The sequence below is a fragment of the Stegodyphus dumicola genome, chromosome 9 (assembly GCF_044657685.1).
Source record: "Stegodyphus dumicola isolate Sdum_Otavi_A_Nest chromosome 9, ASM4465768v1".
In the NCBI taxonomy this organism is placed as follows: domain Eukaryota; kingdom Metazoa; phylum Arthropoda; class Arachnida; order Araneae; family Eresidae; genus Stegodyphus; species Stegodyphus dumicola.
Window position 1 is genome coordinate 94,091,558 of NC_140776.1, and position 22,150 is coordinate 94,113,707.

General features: G+C 30.4%; 2 long non-coding RNA genes across 2 annotated transcripts in view; one reads left to right on the forward strand and one right to left on the reverse strand.

The window, feature by feature from the left end:
* LOC146995417 (uncharacterized) overlaps positions 1–22,150 on the forward strand; it is a 254,224-nt gene that overhangs the window by 38,247 nt on the left and 193,827 nt on the right. The window lies entirely within an intron of this gene.
* The window catches only part of LOC146995418 (uncharacterized), a 294,157-nt gene continuing 284,440 nt past the window's right edge, over positions 12,434–22,150 (reverse strand). Inside the window, exons 2-3 of the long non-coding RNA XR_015043036.1 lie at positions 14,265–14,370; positions 12,434–12,908 (exon numbers count right to left, since the gene is read on the reverse strand). This is a non-coding gene — a long non-coding RNA (uncharacterized LOC146995418). The remainder of the gene's footprint in view (positions 12,909–14,264; positions 14,371–22,150) is intronic.

The following is a 22,150-nucleotide window of genomic DNA, read 5'->3' on the forward strand; positions in this document are numbered from 1 at the left end:
CTAAATTTATAAAATTAAGGTTATTAAACTGTTATTAGAACGAATCTTAAACAGAGCCAGGAACTGAGATCTCTTACGTATGCGGATGACCATTCAATAAGCTATTCAGTATTTTTACTTAGCTTTTAACCGATTGACATCTACCAGGGAGCCAACAGTATCAATTTTCTTCCCAGTGTCCTTTTTATTAAATTCATTATTCATTTGAAATATTTAATGCATCCCATTTTTTTTTTGCTGTACATTAGATATACTGGCCACTATGGCCTCGGAACTTATAGACAGGTGCGCAGGGTAGGTTAATGACCCATGAATCCGAAAAAGCATACGAAAGAAAATTCAAAATTTGCAATACATGTTTAGAAGTTATGCTCGTGTACATGTTATACACACACACGCATATGTGCAGCACTTATTAATGAGTCAAAATATTTAGAAGTTAATGTAAATAATATAAAACTTCCCAAGAATCGTCGAAGATTTAGTGCACCAAACAAGTACTTTCTGAAAGGCACGTATATCAATCGTTAGTTGAAATGTAAGTTTGACAGCTTTCAGTAAAATTACTAAAAATGCTTTGTTTTACATTCAGGATAAATCTCGCTTTACTGCTGAATGTAATACATTTGTGTTTACTTTAAACGATGCAATGGGAACTTGATACATGAAGAAAATGTTTGACTAAAGTAAATACAGTTAAAATAAGTACTGGTTAAAGCGAAATAAGAGAGAATATAAAAAATAAGAGAGAATATAAAAAATGTTTCATATCTTTTGTCGTTCGGAATATAGTTACATTTGTTTACTACATGTAACTTAATAACGCTAGACAGACTTTTAACTACTAAGCAGTAATTAGAGCTAAGCGTTATATAAGTCCAGGTAGCAATATATGTCTAAAATCTTTTTGGTGAATGTGTAAAGATTTATTTATTGAAGCATTTTTCTGATGATTTTTAAATATTTAAGCAGAAACAATAGCACTGTATTGAAGTTTCAACTTATAAAAAATCCTAGAACTATTTTCTCTCAAACATGCACAGTTTTAGACCTTAAATTTCATGCATTTATCATAAACGTTTATGAATACCTCTAAAAAACAGGTAAGAAAGCAAAGTAGCATTTATATTGATCAAGAATGACATTCCAAGTAATGCAAATAGTATTCAAGAAATAAACGAATCGGATAAATTAAAGAAGGATTAAATGATTAATTAAAAGAGGAACCTTGTCAAAATCTGAATTGTACTGTCTTCTTCGGCTTCATTAAAATGAAATATGAGCTCCCAAACATAATGAAGTTTACGAATCCTCAAATATATTTTTTTTGCTTTTAACAATGCCCCACGAAAGTATTTTAAGTGGTCCATTACTCTGATTCGGTGTTGGTTTGAACACTAGAACATATATATATATTAATTACGTCAAATTAAAATGTCTTCTTTCAAAGAAAAGCTGAATGCTACTGTTTAGTCGGCACAAAATGCGCAAGTGTTTGACTACAGTATTAAATTCAATGACGATGGCTTCACTCATGCAAACAGGTTATATACTTTGACACTGGATTTGAAGTTGTTGTTTAAAGTGCTCATCTGAAGGACTTTTAAAAAAGCTAACGACACAGTGGTGTCCTTAATTTTACTGACTGTATGCGAACCTAAATTTTTCATAAAAAATTAGAGGGTTATTTTTCTTGTTAAGATAAGGCCTGTAGTTAGTATGTAAACTTGCCTTGTTTGGGCAACACTAGCAAAATAAAACTGGAGAAAACTTGCAGACTTTTAAAAAAAGTTCTTTGCTATAATTCCGAAAGCTCCGTGGTTTGGTTTGTTGCAAACCAGTAAATTCATAATGACCTTTAATTTGAAATGCTGGAAGCATATAACTTCTTTCTGTCAGTGGAAAAATCCCAGCATGAGTTACTATATATCCTGAATAATTACGACCCTACCAAAAATGAGACTGAGAATAGTTTTTACAACGAAACATGCTAACTTCTAGAACAGAGCTTTTTCATTTTAATAACTTATAAACAACGTTACTTTCTAGGGAAATGAATTATGGCGAACAAGCAAAAGCGCTAGGAGTTGGAGTGCTCCTAATGACAAATGGAAAAAGAAAATTACGATTTGGTGGTTAAGTGTTTGATTCTCGGATTATACAAACGGGAGTGTCTAATGTTCTATAGCCTCTTGTATAATTCCTGCTGCTTAATTTATTTTTATTTTCAATTATTATTCAAAAATATATTAAAAAAATATGAAAATTGAGGTTTAGTTTTTATCTGCGTTTTCCTTTAGGGTAACGTTGTGATTTATATAGGCTCTATAGCGGATTCTTTGCTCAAAGTTAACTTAACACAGCTGTCATTTTTGGTGCTTAAAATCGGAAATCGAATCACATGAAAATGCTATTAGCATTCATATTTTTAATTCATAATCAGGTAAATGCTCCTTTATAATAGGTATTGAAATACATATTATAATCAGGCTTGACCTAATATTAGGGAATAGTTAGAACGTTAATAGAACAATCTATTCCGTTTAAAATTTTGATAAAAAATATTTTACAAAAGAAATTATGCTATATAATTTATTATTAACAAAAATTCCTTCAAGGTAAATATCCTTTAGCAGCTCTGAATAAATTTATATTATGAATAAATTTTTAGTTATACGCTATACTTCAGGCATTTAAATTATTAACAGATGTTTAGGTATAAAATTATATGAAAAATTTATAACGAATTATACAGATGATATTATTTTTTTCATGTTAAAAACTTATAACAATTTTGCAAGTAATTTTTTCCCACAATTAAAAAAATTAATGAAAATACTATAAAAAAGCGTGGATGCAGTCCTGTATAAAGAAAAGCGTGGATACAATTCGTTACGATGCTCAAACGTTAAACGCTGAGATTTCATAGATGCAAATGTTTTGATTAATGTATACTATCAGATATTTAAACCCATTATTTTTTTGCTATTTTCTGGACAGGGGTTCTCAACCCTATGCCCTCAGGCACCATGACGCCCTCCGATTGTTTAACGTGTGCCCGCCGCTGTGCGATCACAATAAAAATATTTTAGTTTTTAAGCGAAACGTGACCGATCTCTTTTTTTATATGCATGCATTATTAGTTCTATCCAACTATAAATTCACCTTGAAAAGGTAAATGGTGCCTGTCGTGCAAGAGGTATTCTAGAATGTTACCTTAGGTACACAAAGGCTGCAAATTCCTGGGAGTGAGATAAAAATATGTAAAACAAAATTCTAATATGCAAAGTCCAGAAATCCCTAATTTGGTTATTAATTTTCTTGTTCTAAAATATTATCTGCTTATACTAAATTCCCTCTGAACTGCATCATTCCGAAATTAAGTCTTGTTCCATGATTTTTACATTATGCTAATCACGCAGGCACTTATATAACACTTCAGTCAATAATAATTTCTGATTTGGGACCGAAACGTAACTTAGCCAATCAAAATAAAGCTTAAGCGAAACTAAATCGTTCTGAAAACTGGGTTTAAATTTTAGGGACCTCGTATTTCTTTCTCTGATTCTGTTTTTCAAGTTTACTGTCCGCTGCTGCATAGTCTTCTTATATAAATTTGTCAGAAATATCAATGTAGCAGTTCAAGAACGGAAGAATAAATTGCGCACAAGAAGTTGTGTTCTTCTATATCAAGTGTTAAAAGCCCAGAAACAAAAATGCTGCTTGATGAATGAACTACTGTATTTACTCTGAGTGCCTGAGAGTACGTCATATTTAATGCTCCCCATAAAGTTTAGATGAAATTAGCAAAACGTCTTTTAGGTATTGCTAATAAGCCGTTTTAAGCTGTTCTTGCTTGAACTTCTGCTGATACAGTTTCTGATTAAGACAAAAAAGTGAGAGGAAGAATATATTAGTTGACCGAAGTGTGTGACAGAATTTATTCATACCTAATATCTTATAGCATTTCAGTAACTAGAATAATAATTAACATAAACAAACATTTCAAAGCTAATTTTTATCTTTATACTGTAGTATTGCTATACCTATAAAAATAATGTGAAAACTGAATTTTTACAATTTGAATTTTTAAACCCAAATTATTAGAATGCAGTTTAAAAGCTGAAAAACATGAAGTTTATGTTTCTTCAACGATTGAATAATCATATGTAGCATTTAGATGTTAACAATCATTTAATATTAATTTGAAATCTTAATTGGCACCTTCTTTGAATTTATATTTTGAAATATTTCAAAATATATTATCTAGGTGTAATTCAGAAATATGATTCTGTTGAAATTTCTTCGGATACTCCTGGAAAAAGATCAAGGAAGTTTCAACAGTTTTATAGACTTTATTCAATTTCATCAGGTTTTGTGAGATTTATTATATTTTATTAATTTTATTGAATTGTTTTTGTTTCAGTTTTATATTGGTTTTGTTTTAATTCGGTTATATGTGCTTCCTGTAAAAATGCCGTCCGTCTCATTATTTAATTTTTATTTAATTATTATACCCTGATGATATGTATGTTAAAGTAGAAAATGCGCCAATATAATTAATTAATATGGAATTATTATTAAAGCTATATTTGTTTAATTTCCTTTACTTTAAGAAATAAGCTATATAGTTTAGAAAATAAGTATTTAAAATGCATAGTCGCATTAAAGTAACAAATTAACAATTACAAAAAAATAAATATACCAACGGAAAGTTACAAATAAATTAATAAAACTATTTGAAGAAAAGGAAAAATGTATAAGACAGCATATATTCTTTGAAACAAACACAATTGTTATCAAACGTGACTGACGAACTATAGTAAATTAATGCGAAAAAGTTAAGCTATAATGAGAAATGATTAAACAAAAAACTTTCGTGAAGCTTAATGAAGGATGTTCTTTCCAACCTGATGAAACAAGTCAAGAGCTTAAATTCCTCAAGCGTGGCTACGGAAACAAATTAAACCTCTTTCACCCTTTTACTATGATTGCAATCAAGAAGCTAAACTCTTTTTACTCCGAAAAACAGACGATACTCTGTCTAAATATCTCGGATGTTCTGATTCTCAGTCAAGTAAAAATGAAGAAAACAGAATGTTTTCTTAAGTGTTTCTCGTTTTACGCAATCTTCGATGAAGGAAACGTTTCTCAATATAAATGAAACCTCTTGTTCTTTGATACTGGTATTCAACTTGCATTATTACCTTATAACATTAACGCAATGAGCAAATGGTATTATATCTAGAAATATTAAATCTGATATAACGAAATAATTGTAAAAATTAAAAATACTAAATGGGATTAATTCGAAAGCATACTAAATGCTGAAGATGTGGTCCCACTAAACGCTAAATAAAGCAAATTTTAGTTTAAAAATGCACAGAGCCCAGTAACAGCAGTTATGATTTAATACAGTAGGACTGTAATTAACTAGATTAAGTGGGGGGCCAGATTACAAAGTGAAAAATATTACCTTCTCTTTAAATAAAATTCAGAACGATTTATTTCGGCAAAATTGAATTATGAAATTGTTTTAGTTATCTAAATACACATATCTTGACTATTTCGAATAAATTATAACAATGAAATTACTTTTATTAACATATGCCGCTTAGTTAACTGCATAATAATTTTACGTGTATTAAAATAAAGCGAACATATTATTTGTAATACAAATGAAGACACCATCTTTGTTTTAAATACTGTTTAGTTCACGCACACGCACAAAATTCTGCTGGACATAAAATGCGTAACAGCAAATAAACTGAGTTATTCCGCATATTGTAAACAGGAAAATTCTTTACCTGGAGAGACATATGCATAGTGTGTTCTTGGTTATTCAGTCTGATTTTAGGAAAAAAAGCACTTATAATAAGTAGGCAGTGAATCTCAGAGGAAACAAAAAGTAGTCAGTCTATACACAATGCATAATTACCTTTCTGGTTATTTCTGTTAACAGGGAAGCCATTCATTTGTCAACTAGCATGCCATTACATGTTACTGAAAACCCACATTTTCAGATGTAACATTAGACAGGTTATTGATATATGATGATATATTGTAGAATTAAAGGTTATAAACGTGCATGACATGTCTGTGATAAATTGTTTTTATTATGATATAATTAGCATATTCAGTACAATGTAGTTAATTGGTAAGCAAGGTTTTATACAATAAGCATTTTTTAAACTGGATATGACAATTAATGCACTAAAAGGAAAAAAATAATTTATCACATAGTTAAAGGGAATAATAGAAGAAATAATTATAAATATCGAAAGAAGAATCAGAATAAATAAGAGTCAGAATTTAATATGAAATCAGAATCTAATAAGAAATATCCTGAGTAATAATCGTGAATAATAAACACATGGGTCTCCCATGCTAAATTTAAAACCATTATACACTTGACAATGCAGTTAAAGTAATAGATGTTTTATTTAGGGGCTTCACGCTTTTATTATTCGCGATATAAAATTGTTCATGAATTCTGTAAGCGTAATTATTTAATCTATTTTTACTTTTAGTGGAACAATTATCATATGCATTCTAAATAAAAGCTTATTACGTAAAAATATTTACTTAATAATATTTTATTTCCTGTTTTGTATTTTATAATATGCGTTATGAATGATGAGATGTCGATATATTTCTAAGGCACAACCAATAAATTATAAAAAAACAATTAAACGACATTCAGAGAATGAAGCAAATCGCTTTAAATATTCAGTTTCATAAATTGAATATAATAGTCGCATTAAAACAGGCCTTTTATCTGAAGTTTAAATTTAAAAAAAAAAAAAAAAAAAAAAAAAAAAAAAAAAACGAATATTGCCTATTCATCATTAAGTGCGCCAAGATGACAAACTCAAAAACAGTTTTCTTGCGAGAAACGCGTTTTGTTTGTTTCAGATTACAAAACATTTTTTTTAAGTGTAGAATATCGTTCAAGTAATACATTTCTACCAATCTTGTTTTAAAAAGAAGGCAAAAAGTTTGTTTTATAATCTACGGAAATTCCAAAGCTTTATATCCAAAACATTTAAAAGTTGAAATTTCAAAATAAAAAGTTCCAGCGATTTTAAAAAAATTGCCAAAATTCAGAAATTAAGTTAAAATTATCATTTAAGTTTCTCTGAAAATACTTTTTTCTCTCTGTTTGTTGGCGCAAGCGGTAAAATTCTAATATACTGTGCTTGTTCGTTAAACGAAGATGTGTGCTAAAAACCGTTTAATCACTAAGGAAAAATATAAATCGAATTTTGGAAAAATAGCTTCACTACATTGCATTATCATCAACGAACTATGTGTGCACAAAATTTGAATTCGGAAGCTTATCAGAAAATAGCTAAAATTCAGTGACAAAATTCTACTCACAATCAACCACCATGACTGAACTAAATAAAAGCTTATAATAATCTAAATTAATATAATTAATTATTTCTTGAAACATATATATATATCATAGCATTTTATCTTTTTATTTTTAGGATAACCAAAATCAAATTTAAAAATGCGAATAAATTAATAAGTTTGGTTTGGTTTATGTGATTACGGCAGAGCCTTGAGGGCTATCTGCTTAAAGGGAGAGATGCCTTGGTGGAGGACTTTACACAACGAAAAACACAAGAACGTCCACGTAGCCAGCCCGTTCATGGGATTCGAATCTTACCTGACTGCCATTGTTCAGCAACTTTGCCGCTCGGCCTCTGATGAGCATAAATTAAAAGTAAGTGTATTTTTTAGTGGAGTCGGAAAGAACGCAAGTTATCCAGATAACTAAAATTAAGCTGTAGGATTCCCCACTGTGAATTCTAAGTTACTGTTGGAAGTGAAGAATATTAAGAGCTGATAAGCGAATAAATTGAGTTCGTGTGACAGGAAACAACAAGATAGAAAGGTAAAATAACTCTTTATTATTCCAAATAAAGTTTAACAAAACTCCGTCTTGGAGTTGTACAATAAAGCCGACACTTGGGCTTGAGCTTAAAACACTAAGAATTAAACTAAACTAATCTAAACTAAAGAGGTATAGCCGAAGCAATCAAAAATTCTAACAGAGTTGGCCCCTTAACGTTAATAGACTGCGAAGCTATCAAGGGCCTAAAGCACGGCCGAGCGTGATAATAGCTTCTGAGAAAGTAGCCTAAAAGGGCGGATGTGCGATATCTCTCTTACTAAGATTGTAGAACTTCGTGGTTATATACCGCTCTTCCTCATTAACATTCAGACGTGATTCTAAAACTACGTTCTGGCTGGAAGTGATAAGTTGAAGTAAGAATCGATAGGAAATGAAGTTTAACTCAAAATTTAACTGTTAATAATATTAACATAATCTTTACAAAGCTTTCAAAGAATCGATTTTTGTTGAGGATACCCTATCAAGGCTATGGACAAAGTCATATAGTTGCTAGATAGTGTTGTTCAACACGAGCGAAATAGCGTGAGTCATTTCGTCAATTTGATAATCACAAATACGATTTTTGTTTCTATGCTCAACGAAATGTTTATTGAAAGCAGCTTAGCGAAAACACCTTACAGAGATCTAACTGTCCGGAATTCGTCTGGTTCTTTCGTCTGTAATTTTTTATTATAGGATTAATTCATTATATGATTTTTGTATTATAATATATTATAGATTTAGCAAATAAATGAGTTTCAGTCGTTTTTGTGGGAGAATTTCTATATACCAATTAAAGACAGATTATAAAACTGAAAGCCAGAATTAGATGTATTTTTGAGCTGTTTGTCGGAGAATTTTATCCATATGGCATATGCGATCTGTTAAATATAACGTTTTGCGAAATGTGCAGCATTTCTTAATTAGCATGCAATTCTAAATCTTTTAGAAACTGCCAAACGTTTGAAGAGTTTTGTTTCTTCACGATAATTTTCAATGCAGTAAATTTTCCTATTTAAATATTTTCGACATATATAATAGAAGTAAATACACATTTAACTGTTAGCTTAAAGATTACACACTTAACTTTACTGGGGCCTTATGTACTGCTATTTAATATATAGCATATTTTTGAGCAATTTCGAATTTTGATCTCCAAATTTCAAAGTTTATTTTATTTTAACAAAAAATTCGTTTTAAATTAAAGTTTCACTCCTCTTTTCTTTAATTACAATGCCACCTGTAAAAAAAGCAAACATAACTGAAAACCAAAAACGTAGGTCGAAGAGAAAGCCAAAAGAAATGCTATTTAAGATGATGCGGAAATCATAATATTATGACTATCAAAACAAACAAACAAAAAGATGTTGAAGGATTCTTTACTGCTGATTCTATTGCCGCAGCTTTGTTTTATTTTGTTTGCTACATCAACGTGAATACTTGATGCTGACGATGATTAAATTTTGGATAATTTCCTTGTAAAATATTTGTTTTCTGGAAGCCGCCTTCGAATCCATTGGGATGAGTACTGATTTATTCAATAGTTTAGATTGGGTTTTGAAAGTTAATTACTTGGCTTGAAAGTAACGAGCGTTTAGTTGGTTCCCCTGGGTTAATACTAAAGAAAATCCATTCACTGTACTCTGTCTATGTTAACAATTCGTAAATACTGGTTGTTACTGCCAGATGTAGCTCTTGTACTGTAACTAATGTAAGTATAGTGAAGTCTCAATGAATTTTAAATTTCTGTTTGTGCTGTTTCGTGCATTCGCGAACTTGTTGTTCAGTAAAACTAAAATGCTTAGAAACGAGCTGGTGAAATAACCAGACTTCTAACAGCGTAAATGTTAGATTTAAGTATTTAATGCAAAAATACTTTATATCAAAGCTTATAATGTTCAGGAAGGTGATGCTGATGATACTAAAATTTTACATAGCTTTAATTAATCACGTGAGTTCATTTTGTTTAGAATGTGAACATAGTCACAAACAAACACATCATCAATATTATATCTTTTTATTTTTGAAATTGAACACGTATGCTAAGCTAAAAAATTCTATTGAGTACTATTTTGATGACTTATTTTAATCATTCATCTAATAACAGCATTTTCTGCTTTTACATATTATTGCGTGAATTTTGTAACTGCCCACTTTTATAAATATTATATTATATTATAATGCTAAGTTTCTGAATGATTCCACTTGCTGCATTCATTAGAGAATAACTCTTACAAATAATGTAAAGCAAGTTTTTGCAGAGTTATTTCTTAGCTTTTTATGCTGAAAGAATTAACTCGAGAAAATTAAACTTGAGAAGGTGAAGGAATTAATCAACAGCCTTATTTAATATATCTTTGTCATTATCCAGAGTTGCTGTTTAATAGTAAAATACAGTAAACAACTGCTTGAAATAGATTTACAGTACGGGGATTAGAAAATACTTAAATAGAAGACCGAATAAATGACTACCGCTAACTAATAGCATAGTATAGCTATTAAAATTCACTTAGCTTAAGCATTCCAAACCCCTTAGTTTGTTTTCCTCATTTATTCATCTCAGTGGTTGAGCTCTTTGGTATACTAATGAATTACAGTATTATTGGATGCCGAAGCTTTCTGTTGAGATTTACTTCTTCTTTTCAATTAAAAGCCTTGTGTAAAGTGTGTCTTTATATTATTATGACTCATTTCTACAAACTTCAAAATTCTGTATTCTACCGGATTTCAGTCTTTACCCGTTTCAAAATAATATCACTGACAACTCAATTCCTTTTTCAGTCAAACTTTCATAAAAATATTAAAGTGATTTTTCGGGTTAGTAGCTAGTTTTGGAAGAACAGGAATGAGAACTGTGATTCAAAAGCTATGTTATTTTCTTATTAATAAGTGATACGGGTTTAGTTATTGTTTATTGTCATTTAGAATAAATTAGAAGTTTAATGTTCAATAGCTTTAATATTCAAAATAGTTAATCTACATTTTCTAAGTTTTCTAGCATTTACCAGCATTTTCTCAAATATCATTTACAGTAACTTTGTTATTATTTGCCTACTTTTAAAATATTTTCTTAGCCGATATTGCCGAAATTTAAGAAATTATTGTCGAATAAGGAAGAATTAGTTCTTTAAATCAGTCGGATCATTTAATATATGTGTTAATCAGGAACTACTTTTATTGGACAGTAGAATTCCTTATTTCTAAATGAAGAGCGCAATATTTCTTTTAGTAATCATTACCTGCTTGAAAACTGTTTCCCTTGACTTAATTCCATTCGCAGCAACAAAAAGAAAAAAAAATATATAATATGTATATTTATGATATTTGGATATACACATTATCTGTGTATAATATGTGTATAATGTATAAGAATGAATTATATGAAATGTTATGATGCATTAAATTCGGAAAGAATTTAACGAAAAACAGGTACAGCGAAGGAAAATATCGCATTTTAAATTAGTAAATGTAAATTCAGAATGCTTAATGCAGAAATTGTATCTTAAACTCACATTATATTTTTCTTTCACGGAAAATGAAACTAAGTTAAAAAAGAATGAAACTAATGAATCAAATATAAACATATTTAACAATTATCAAATTAATGGATGCATAAAAATTAAAACTTCCTGAAACTTAATCCTTGTAAATTCTGCATTTCTTATTGAAATCAATATCTTGTCATAAAGTAATTTATCTGCGTGAAAAATGAACAATGGGTTATTTTAAATCAAAATATCACTCCTGTTGTATGACGTCGTATTTAAATTTACATTTCTAAAAATTAATTTTATGTTTATTAGTGATAACCATATTTAAGTGGCATTCAGTTGAATAATAATTATAGATAATTATTTTATTTATTCAGCTTAGGAGAATCTACTTTTCGACGCTCGTTTAAACGACTGCTGATTATAGTAACCATGCCATCAAAACGACCGATGGAAAATGTCCTCAAATAATATTAAATCCCTTTTATTTATGACGATCATGTTTTACAACTTTCGTTTTTTTTTTTTTTTTTTTCAAATGCGAGAGATCGTTACAATGAGTGTTAACCGTATTAAAGACTTTTAAAGAGGTACAGTAGAGTTGATAAAACAGAATTAAAATGTTATACCCAAATTTATGAAATGTTCTGAGGTAAAACTAAATTTTGTTGGCATGAAAGTTTGAGAAATTTTCCATATAGATTTGCGATTTTTATATATTATAAACTTAAGCAATGTTTCGTTATTCTTCTTAAACATTATCGAGCCATCTTTTATATCATCGGTATTTGCTCCAGGAAAACACTATAGAACCCCATTAATTCCTATTTGGTTTATAAAATTAATTTTCAGCATTTTGTTTCTTTCTGCGTGTTTTACTTTTTAACATTAAAACCACAAAAAATTAAAAATAATATAAACGTGTTAATATAAAAAGGTCGCATGTTACTGCGTGCAGTTGATCTTATATTCGTTTATACAGTGCTTTGAAAGTACGTGAAGTCCTAACAAGCATATTTAAGAATTCACTGTCTAATTTTAAAATTGCATTAATACCTTAAGTTCGCAAATAGTTTAAAGACTAAATATGTTCAAAGGGAAAATAAGAAATGTATTATGATATTTCTTAATTAGTTATGTAATATCTAACAAAAAAATGGGAATGGCCATATATTTATTTCAGTTGCCCAGAAAAAAATCATTTTCACCCACACAGATTTTAATTCTTTCCAAAGAAAACGTATTCAAGTGTCATTTGCTACTTCTTGATTTTCAGCTTTAGAAGAAACATTAAGAATATAAAGAGGATTAACAACATTCAAATTAAAATATGGTTACTATAAGATATAAAGGAAATGACCGCCAAACGTTTTGGATCAAATACTTCGTTGTCTACTCCATCTTTTCAAGTGATCTCTCCTCCAATCACCATCCAGATTTGAATTCCTGTCTAGCTTGATTCATTCAATGTGCTCCTTTCTCTCTCTTGAGTCTCATTAATGATATTTTACATGCTACCGAAAGAAAGAAATGACCTATTAGAAAACTGTATCAGCTTCAAATAGAAACATTAATGAATAAATCAAGAAAACGTGTCATATAACTGAAGTTATGCTTCATGTAAATTGAATATTTCGCCTCTAACATAAACTGAAATAGATTAGGATAAGTCACCGGCTGGACGAGAGGCAGTCTCTACATTACTTCCGATATAACTTACACACTTCTTTAAATCAGAAATTCGAAGAGTTTTGTAACTTGTTTTATGTCACGTTTTAAAATATAAGATAAAAAAGCTGATTGAAAGACTTGTCACAGCTTTCGAAACATCCTAATTCGTGAGACAAGGAAACGTTCAGCTCCAAAAACACAAATGCGATGTAACAGGAGATTGACATTTGAGAGTGAACAGTTTGACAGGTTTTGAAAAGAGTAAGATCAAGAAGCGAAGGGGAAAGAAGAAAATAATTCAATAGTGAAAGACCAGAACGTTTATCCAAGTTCACACGTAAAAAAACTCGCAGTTAAAAAAGCATGAGAAGAAAAGGAAATAAAGCTTATATTTATGTTTTCAAGGGAGAACATTACAAGAAAAAACATGTTCTTGATTACTGAAAGTGATACAATAACGAAAATAAGCCTTTTAACCGCTTTGGTGTGAAATTCGGTTATTTTCTGATTTCTTCCGAAATACGAATTTTTTATTAAAAGGGTGTTGTAGCACTTGTTGCATTTATGATAAATTCATATTATACTAAAACTTAATCTTGAAAGCATGTCTCTTTGCTTTCACACGGCTTCTAAGTTTCATAAAACAATTTTAATTGCAATATTTGTGAACAAAGGGTCGACATAAAGATAAGAAAACATTGCTTTTTGGAAGTAACTTATCAAAAGAAGTGGATAATATTCATAGCGAAAAAAAAAAGGACGAAGAAGTATAAATGTATTTTTGAAATACTAAGAAACATAAGGTTCAGGAACCAAACGGACTAAACAAAACGTTGACATTCCTTTATTGGAATATTTAGTAATATGAGCTAGAAAGAGTTAAGAATTTGAAGCATGAAGATTTGTAAAAAGAAGCCGATATTTTTCTTTCGATGTATTTATCTGTCTGAATTAATGTAAATGGAAAATGACTTATAAACGTAAATATTGCTTAACTTAAGTACAGTTGATTCTGTAACTCGTCGCTACAATCATGTATATTACATATCCTAATCTTCCATGTTATGGACCAAACAATGCATCGAACGAAACAACCGATAACTGAAGATATCAAACGTGTGAATGACCACAAAAATTTTAATTAAAAGATTTTAAAAATGGATAAAGAACTAAAGAATAGCATATTTCATAACACTTACAGCTGCATAGAATTTAAGGTAGAGTACATCCGTGACTTTCGTGAAAGTCATGATACTTGAAAAACATGGCGGTTCTTTCCATCCGATGCTGTCGCCGGAAAGTAATCTGGAATTGGATATTTTTAAATGTTCATTGGAAATATAACCTTACATATATAATAATAAGAAGAACAAAATAACAGGCTTTATAATGTATTATGTTCACTTTATAGGCTCTCTAAAGTTATTTTAATTAACTCTTAGCATAAAATAATTGAAAGAATCGATATGTGGTAAATGTAAATTTTATAAAAGTTTAAGCCCTGATTGGAAATTACTCCTTTTAAGAAGCGGTTCTTAGGATAACAATTATAAAAATCAATATTTTATAATTGTTATCATAAGTTCAAGGATTAGTTTATTCGCGTTTCATAGCAAAGTATATTATAACCACTAACCTTCTATATCTCCAACATATGCATATGAAAGCCTTCATAATAAAGGTAATAAAAATATTTCATAAAGCGAATATACCTAAATCTAATAACAACAAAAAAAAAAAACCCTTCCCACATCCATATTTAAAATGAGGCAATGACCTAACAAATAACATACATGACTACTATTGCCAGAAACTTTTCAACTAAAATAGAAAAAAAAAAAAAAAAAAAACTCCAAAACTCGCAAATGACGTCAGAGATCAAGTGATTTTTTTGTGATGTCATAGTTATGCATGCTCACATCACTTCTAGCATCATCACAAATTTACTGTCTATTGGTTCCGCACGTTACAGACTGTATTCGATTTAGTCCTTTTAATTAACAAAAAATTTCTCATTTTCAATTGTTTAAATATCCATTTCTTTTTTAATGAATTTTTATTTAGTTTAGGTTCTATTTTAAAATTAATTCGTGCATATCTATTAAGAGATTTCTCACGTTTAGTTTGTTAGTGCGTTTGTACTAAATTTTTTTTTAAGTTGGCAGTTCATTTTTTAATTAATTGTGAACATTTTAATTGAGGAATGTTTTTCACTGAGTTTTCCGTTCTGCCTGGTGGGCTTACTTCAGATTCTGATTTCTTAAGAAAGCCTTGTTCTTTCAATGTTAATTTTTTTTTGTGTTATTATTTAGAGAAATGCCGTTGCTTTAATTTTAAGTCACTTCCATTGCTTAGTTCTTAGTAATATTATAATCAGGAGAATAAAATTAATTTCTTTCTCCATTTGGATACCCAATATATGGCACCCAAGCTGCAAGCTCATTTGTTCGATTTGTTATCACCATAGAATTGGAAGGGTGTAAACTAACTTAAAACGCAGGATGGATGGGGGGGGGAAGGTGAAATATTCCAAAGCAATTTTTTTTCTTTCTTTCCCATTTTTTCTCCCTTCCCCTTCTCGTCATACCGGCATAGGACTGTGCAGCCTTGAAAAGGAAAGCCCACTTGTAAACAGGATTGCCTGATGCCAGCTTCTATTTAAGCTTAAATAAACTGTTTTTTTTTAATATAAATAATTTTTAATTGATACATTATTTTAACATGTAAGCATTTTACGATATATTAAGTGAAATATGATGTATTATTGAACTCGCAAAAAGTAGCATTGTAGAGTCATTAGGATTTTTTTTTTTTTTTTTTTTTTTTTTTTTTTTTTTTTTTTTTTGAGGCAGAAATATGAAAAATAGGAAATGCCTTTGCCGGGAATCGAACCACGGACCTCTGGAATACCGTCCCAGCGTACTACTGGCACGCTAGGGAAGTGAGAGAAATACATTATATACACCCCTTTTTATAGGGCGACTAGGGTTTTAGGGGACCTAGTCGCCAAATCCTGGGTGCGAAGAATCGTCATCCACAACCCTTTTAGTTCGGGCTCCACTTGTAGAGTCATTAGGATTTATTTTTTGAGGCAGAAAAGATGAAAAATAGCAAACGCCTTCGCCGGGAAGCGAACCACGGACCTCTGAAATACCGGCCTAGCGTGCTACCGTTACACCACGAAGGCACGCTAGGGAAGTGGGAGAAATACCTTATAGCATAAGGAAATCATTTAGGTAGTAAATATTTCGCAAAATGCTTAAGTTTCAGTAGTTTCAGTTTTTCAAAAGGCGCAAATTTGCGAAATATGGCACGATCTGGCAGCATTGTACACGACTGCTGTATTTCAAAATAAACATATAGACTATGCGGTGTTTGGAAGTCTAAATACCAAAAAGTACCCTAGCTACTATTTTAAATCAACAAAAATTATTATTTTTTTTTCAATTAAGCATTTAAAAGTAGCAGTAATGCCGATGTTTCTTAGTACAATTTCTTTCAATTATTTCAATTATTCTAAATATATATTATTTTTAATTTCTATATTCTAAATAATTGCAGATTACCATGTTTGCCATACCATTTTCTAAAATATGATACCCTTTTCAAAATTAATAATAACGTTTGTTCTTTCTGCACAAAAATGATTTGAATAACATACACGATAGTAAGCAATGCACATTGAAAATCTACTTAAATAGAATACAAATTTTTCAAACTAAACTGAAGGTTAAATAAAATATCTTTAAAACTAAAATCACATTTAGTTTTTCAGTGTTCGTAGATCACATAGCTTTAAAATTTAGTTTATACCATATCTTTGTAACTACGTCTCTTGCAAAGTTAATAGTTTTAGCAAAAAGAAAAATCAGCTTTTAATATTTCCTTTAGATTTTGAAATTTAGGGAAAATAAACGTTTTCTCCAAATTACATTGATTTAATCAATTACTGCTAACAGGTTTTAATATATGAATTGAATCAAACATTACAAATAACTTTTTGGATTCATCTGCTGTATTAGATACACAAAAATTACAATTCAAAATCTGCGAAGAAAATAACTTAGAGAACATTTTTCGGCCTGCATCATTTAGTAATAGCAAATCTTGCTTTGCTTAATGAAATAAATCTTCAGCAGTCATATTAAGTACTCATACAATTCTAATAGTTTTTTTTTACATTTTGAAAATAATGAACATACCATAAAATCCTTTTGAGATATCTCGTGGCTATTTTCCCCTGTCATTTGATGAGAAAACGTGATTATGTTTATTAGAACTTGAACTACTGCATATATTATACAAAATTGCACATCATAGTAGTAAGTGATGATATTTTTCCTTCATCGGAAAGTGAGAAACCATCCGTGTTTCTATAGTCATCATAATCGCCTGGGCATTCTATTAGTATAATTAATTACGAGCAACTTTCAAAAGAATTATAAACAATTTATTATGAGAAAATATTTCATGTGTTTTTTAAGCATCAAGAAGACTAATTTTGTTAAGTCTAGCAATAAATTTATCAAGATAACAGGAAAAGTCATAATAGAAGCAATTGTTAGGAACACGTTACTTGATCTCTTTCGAAGAAAAGTACACCAATATAAAATTTAAGACTGAAAAAAAAAAAAAGGTTTCCATAGAGATAGATTTTGACTAAAACAATATCCACTTTGAAGACGGTTAGACGTAGGTCCCTCTGTATTTCGACTAATGCTTTGTAAGGAATGAGCCTTTTCCTAAGTGACTTGTGGCAAATTTTTAATAAGACTGTAAGCTACTTATTGCTATGTCTTCAGAAACACTTTAGAGAGTAAGGTATAAAAGAAACTTTATTTTAAAACTAAGCAAGATGAACAGAAGGCAGACCTGATATTTACAAATCAGTCATCATTTATGGCGAGAACTGAGTATAATGCACAGGAATCGCCAATTATATTGCACAAGTGTGGACAGGAACTCTTATCTCAGAACAAGCACACACACCTAGCAACGTGGCCTTCACTTGGCAAAATACGCTTTGTCTAAACCGTCTCAAATCCTCACTTAAATACATACTAGCTAATGTGCATTCTGGCGGGAAAACAGAAAAAGAGAAGTGACAGTAATGATTCTTAATATAAAAAATAACTTTTTAAACAAGTCAAATAAACTCTACGACCTTATACATTTCGAAGACAGTTAGGTACGGTCTTATTATCTTCAAATTTTAAATTTCGAAAAGAGGTGTCATGTCTGTAAGGCTTATTAAGAGATATCGTTTGAACATTTCCTACATGTTTAAATACAATGGTATTATCTTGAGGGCACTAGAGGCTTTGTGGCATTCTTGAAGGGCCTTCAGTTTGCCTCATAAAATGTCTTTGTTCCTCTTTTATTGGACAGCAAAGAAATACTACCATAGAAAACCCGCAGGAAAGATCAAAGTAAGGCTTAGAATCCTTATCGCATCTGAGATTATGGAAAAAAAAACTTGAAGAGAAAGAAGTTCGACAAGAAAATCATTACAACTGAAAAGGGGGTTTGGGACAGCTGTTAACTGTTACCGCGAATACTGAGTTTTTGTGCAGCTGCAAGAAAAAAGGCCTTATGAAATTTCTGCAAATTTAACTAAACACTAATGCAAAGTAAAGTAAAGACTGAATGTCCGCCAACTTTATAAATGACTTAATGATCAAAAAGCGAGGTGAGCACTTTCATTAGCACACACTACATTTTGAAAATCAATAACAAAGCAAATATCGTATGATAGAAAACAACGCTAATTCCTGAAAGCAATTAACAGTATAAGCTTACAGTTACAAGAAATTCTACGAAAATTTACGTTGCATTTGGTATAAAAATATTTAAGATAAGATGCTCTATGATTTATAAATTCGTATCAGCCATTATCAGTATATACGTATTATGCATATTAGGTGGTGATTGTTTTTTAATTTTTCTTTCTAACCGCTGGAAGTTTATTGATTTCCTATTTCATCAAAGTGCATTTACAGATAGTTTTGCCCTTCTCACGAAAAGAATAATTTAGTGAATAATCATAGTTTTTCCAAATTTTAGTCTCTGTAAAAAAAGTGTTGTGAAATTCAAAGGCTGTACGTATGACACGTATGTTTTACAATAAAATGTATTTTACGGAAGTGTGTTATTATAGTTAATGAAAAAATAGTGTGTTTATTATATGTTATAATCGAACCCATCTGCATTAAGCGCCCACGTATTTCATACATAGAATCGCTGACATATACATTTCAGTTTAGTTTCTTTACATTATTGAGAAGAAAAAAAAATACCAGGAAACTCTTCTTTCTAACCTATCTGTACATAAAATAAACTAGATATAGTATTCCACATTTCTAGAATTCTGGATTTTATTGATCACTCCTGCCAGTTCTTGCCTCATTCTAGATTCGAATTCGGATCTTCGGCAGGGTGAATATTTTTAAGATGCTGAGATATCCGTTTCTTCCTAAAACACTTTATATTCATGAGAACTGACTTTGAAAATTCTTCCCTACCAAAGTAAGAATAATTCTATTCATAGGTACCTATTCACGCAGTATAGTTACATTAAATCGTCACATTTAATGCAATATTTGCAACTTTAAATGTAGGTTTAATGGTGAGAAGCAAGTCTGGTAATATAAAGTAACCTTCAAGGAGAGTGAGGTTGAAATATAAAGGAAATCTAAAACACGGTATTAATCCAATTTAGAATTTAGTAGCGTGAGCTATTAATTACGCTTACTTTAGTTCTTACAAGAAAGTTAGCATATATTTCAGGAATTTAAAATTTTGTTATACGTGGTCTCTGCTTACACAGTGTTTTAATTTGTGAAGTGAAACAGAAGTATTCAAATATCGATTTGAAATTACGAAACTATTTGGCGAAATAATGAGAAGCAGTCAATAACTTTCAAACTTTCTTTCCTACTTACGCTTGTATTTTTGTTTATCGTACTACTGATATAAACGTTGGAAAATACCCTTCTTTTAAAAAAAATCAGAAAATTCTTGTCAAGGTGCAAGAAATTTGCTATGACTGAATTTGCGCGTAGACGACGTTAACGTACTGTTTGTGCAAAAAATAGGGAACTGAATCATTCGTGACAACGTATTCATGTTATAGTGTAAACAAAATTCAAGCATTTTCAAACATTCCCGTCTCTTGCTTGGATTACTTTAATCAACAATAGATCCTTATCAGTTCCAGCTCTCGCTGTGTGCTGTGATTAGCAAGAAGATTCAGTGCTGTGTTCCGGCTGTCTTACCTTGTGGTGCCTTCGAATAGCGCTTCAAGTAAAACGATTACCGAACAGTAGGTCCAGAAGGACAGAATGGAGGATGGTAGAGAGTCATGACCACTTTGTTACGAGTGCAGCTGTCGGTATCGCAACTGGTTAAATCCTTATCATGCCACAACCTCCTTATTTGACTGATTCCTCAAGCTCTGACTGCTCTGGTCTCTCTTATCAACTTACATGTAAGAGGTCAAAGTCTTCAGACACTTCAAGCTATCCAAAATGATGCAAAGCAAAAGAGACACATTTTGTTAGGAGAGATACCAAAATAGCTGTTCAATAAATGCTTCCACAAATTTAATTGCGGCTGAAACAAATGTAAGATCTCTGAGAAATGTTACTTTAAAGAAGAATAGGTAATAGTGTCTTACTTTCCCAAGCACTTTCTCAATTTTGTTTTAGCATAGGTAAATTACATGCCTACTGATTCACTATTTATTAACTTGCTTTCCTTTCCTCAAGCTGGTGAGTATGGAGAACAAAACGAAAGGAAACATCTCACTAAATTTATTAATGAAAACTAAAACTGTAAAAATATTACAATCGTTTAAGGTCACACTTTCTCATACTTTAGTATTCTGTTGTTTTATTAATTTAAAAAAAGCTCTGAAAATTTGTTTTCAGCTAATATCTATAAAATCTAACACATAACATGCTAAAATATAATCTACACATAACATGATAAAATCACGAATTAGAAGGGAAAAAATATAACTTCAACTTTCAAATTTACTAATAAAACTTTCATACGCAATCCAAGAAATAACTTTTAGAGCCAACATCCAACTGTAAATTAAACATTAAATAATGTACATTAAATGAGATGAGTCAAACCAAAGACCAAAAATGGCGGACACCCATCGGGTCTTGAATTTTCTTCTGTTTTCCTGAAGAGATAGTAACAGATAGATTATTCGGAACGAGAACTCACATTTCAGAATGTGACGGAGGCTTTTGATGCCTCCGATGGAACATGTTTCGATATCCTTCATCCCGGGGAGACGACACGCCCCAGAGGAGAAAACTTGAAGCGAATAACCACTGATCAAAAAGAAGAATATTTTTACTCTGCCCTCATGCTTCGGTGTTGTAACTGCATCATATTTCTGTGGCTTGTAAGCTATTTCTATACGTTACAAGGGGGAATGAAAATTAATGCTTCCAAATGTGTAGTCATAATTCTTTTCTCGAATGTAATTTTTTTAAATTGCTCAATTGTTTATTCAGTATATTTTCAAAAATAGTATTTTTCTTGAATTTGGTACAAATATTCTCTGGTCTGTTATCTAGTATACGTAATGCTTAAAATTATTACGTTTTAGATTTTTCGTATCAAAATTGCTATTTTCTGTGGCTATATTGAATACACTCCTGGATCTTTAGTGTTTTTCTACCCAAACGCATAATTATGTTTTGTTATGTTTACAGATCATTTTAAAAATTTACAGTTTAAAAAGAGAATGGTTTTAAGAATTATAGAGTTATTTAGAATATTTTCGATCTCAGGAAGCTGAAGAATTCCACAATGCTCTTACCGTGATTCGAAATCCGGACACCCCTATACCGTCGAGCGTGCTTTTTGCTACACCACAAAGGTATAAATACCTTATAGAGTAAAACACTTACATATTTTGGTTCTAGATAAAGAATTTAGAAGTAGAATATTTGCTCCGTATTTTTGTTTTCCTATAAAATATTTTTCTTTTTCTTGAGTAATACGATTTCTTATACATACCGTATCTACGCGAATCTAATGCGCATCGTTTTTGGCCAAATGTAGT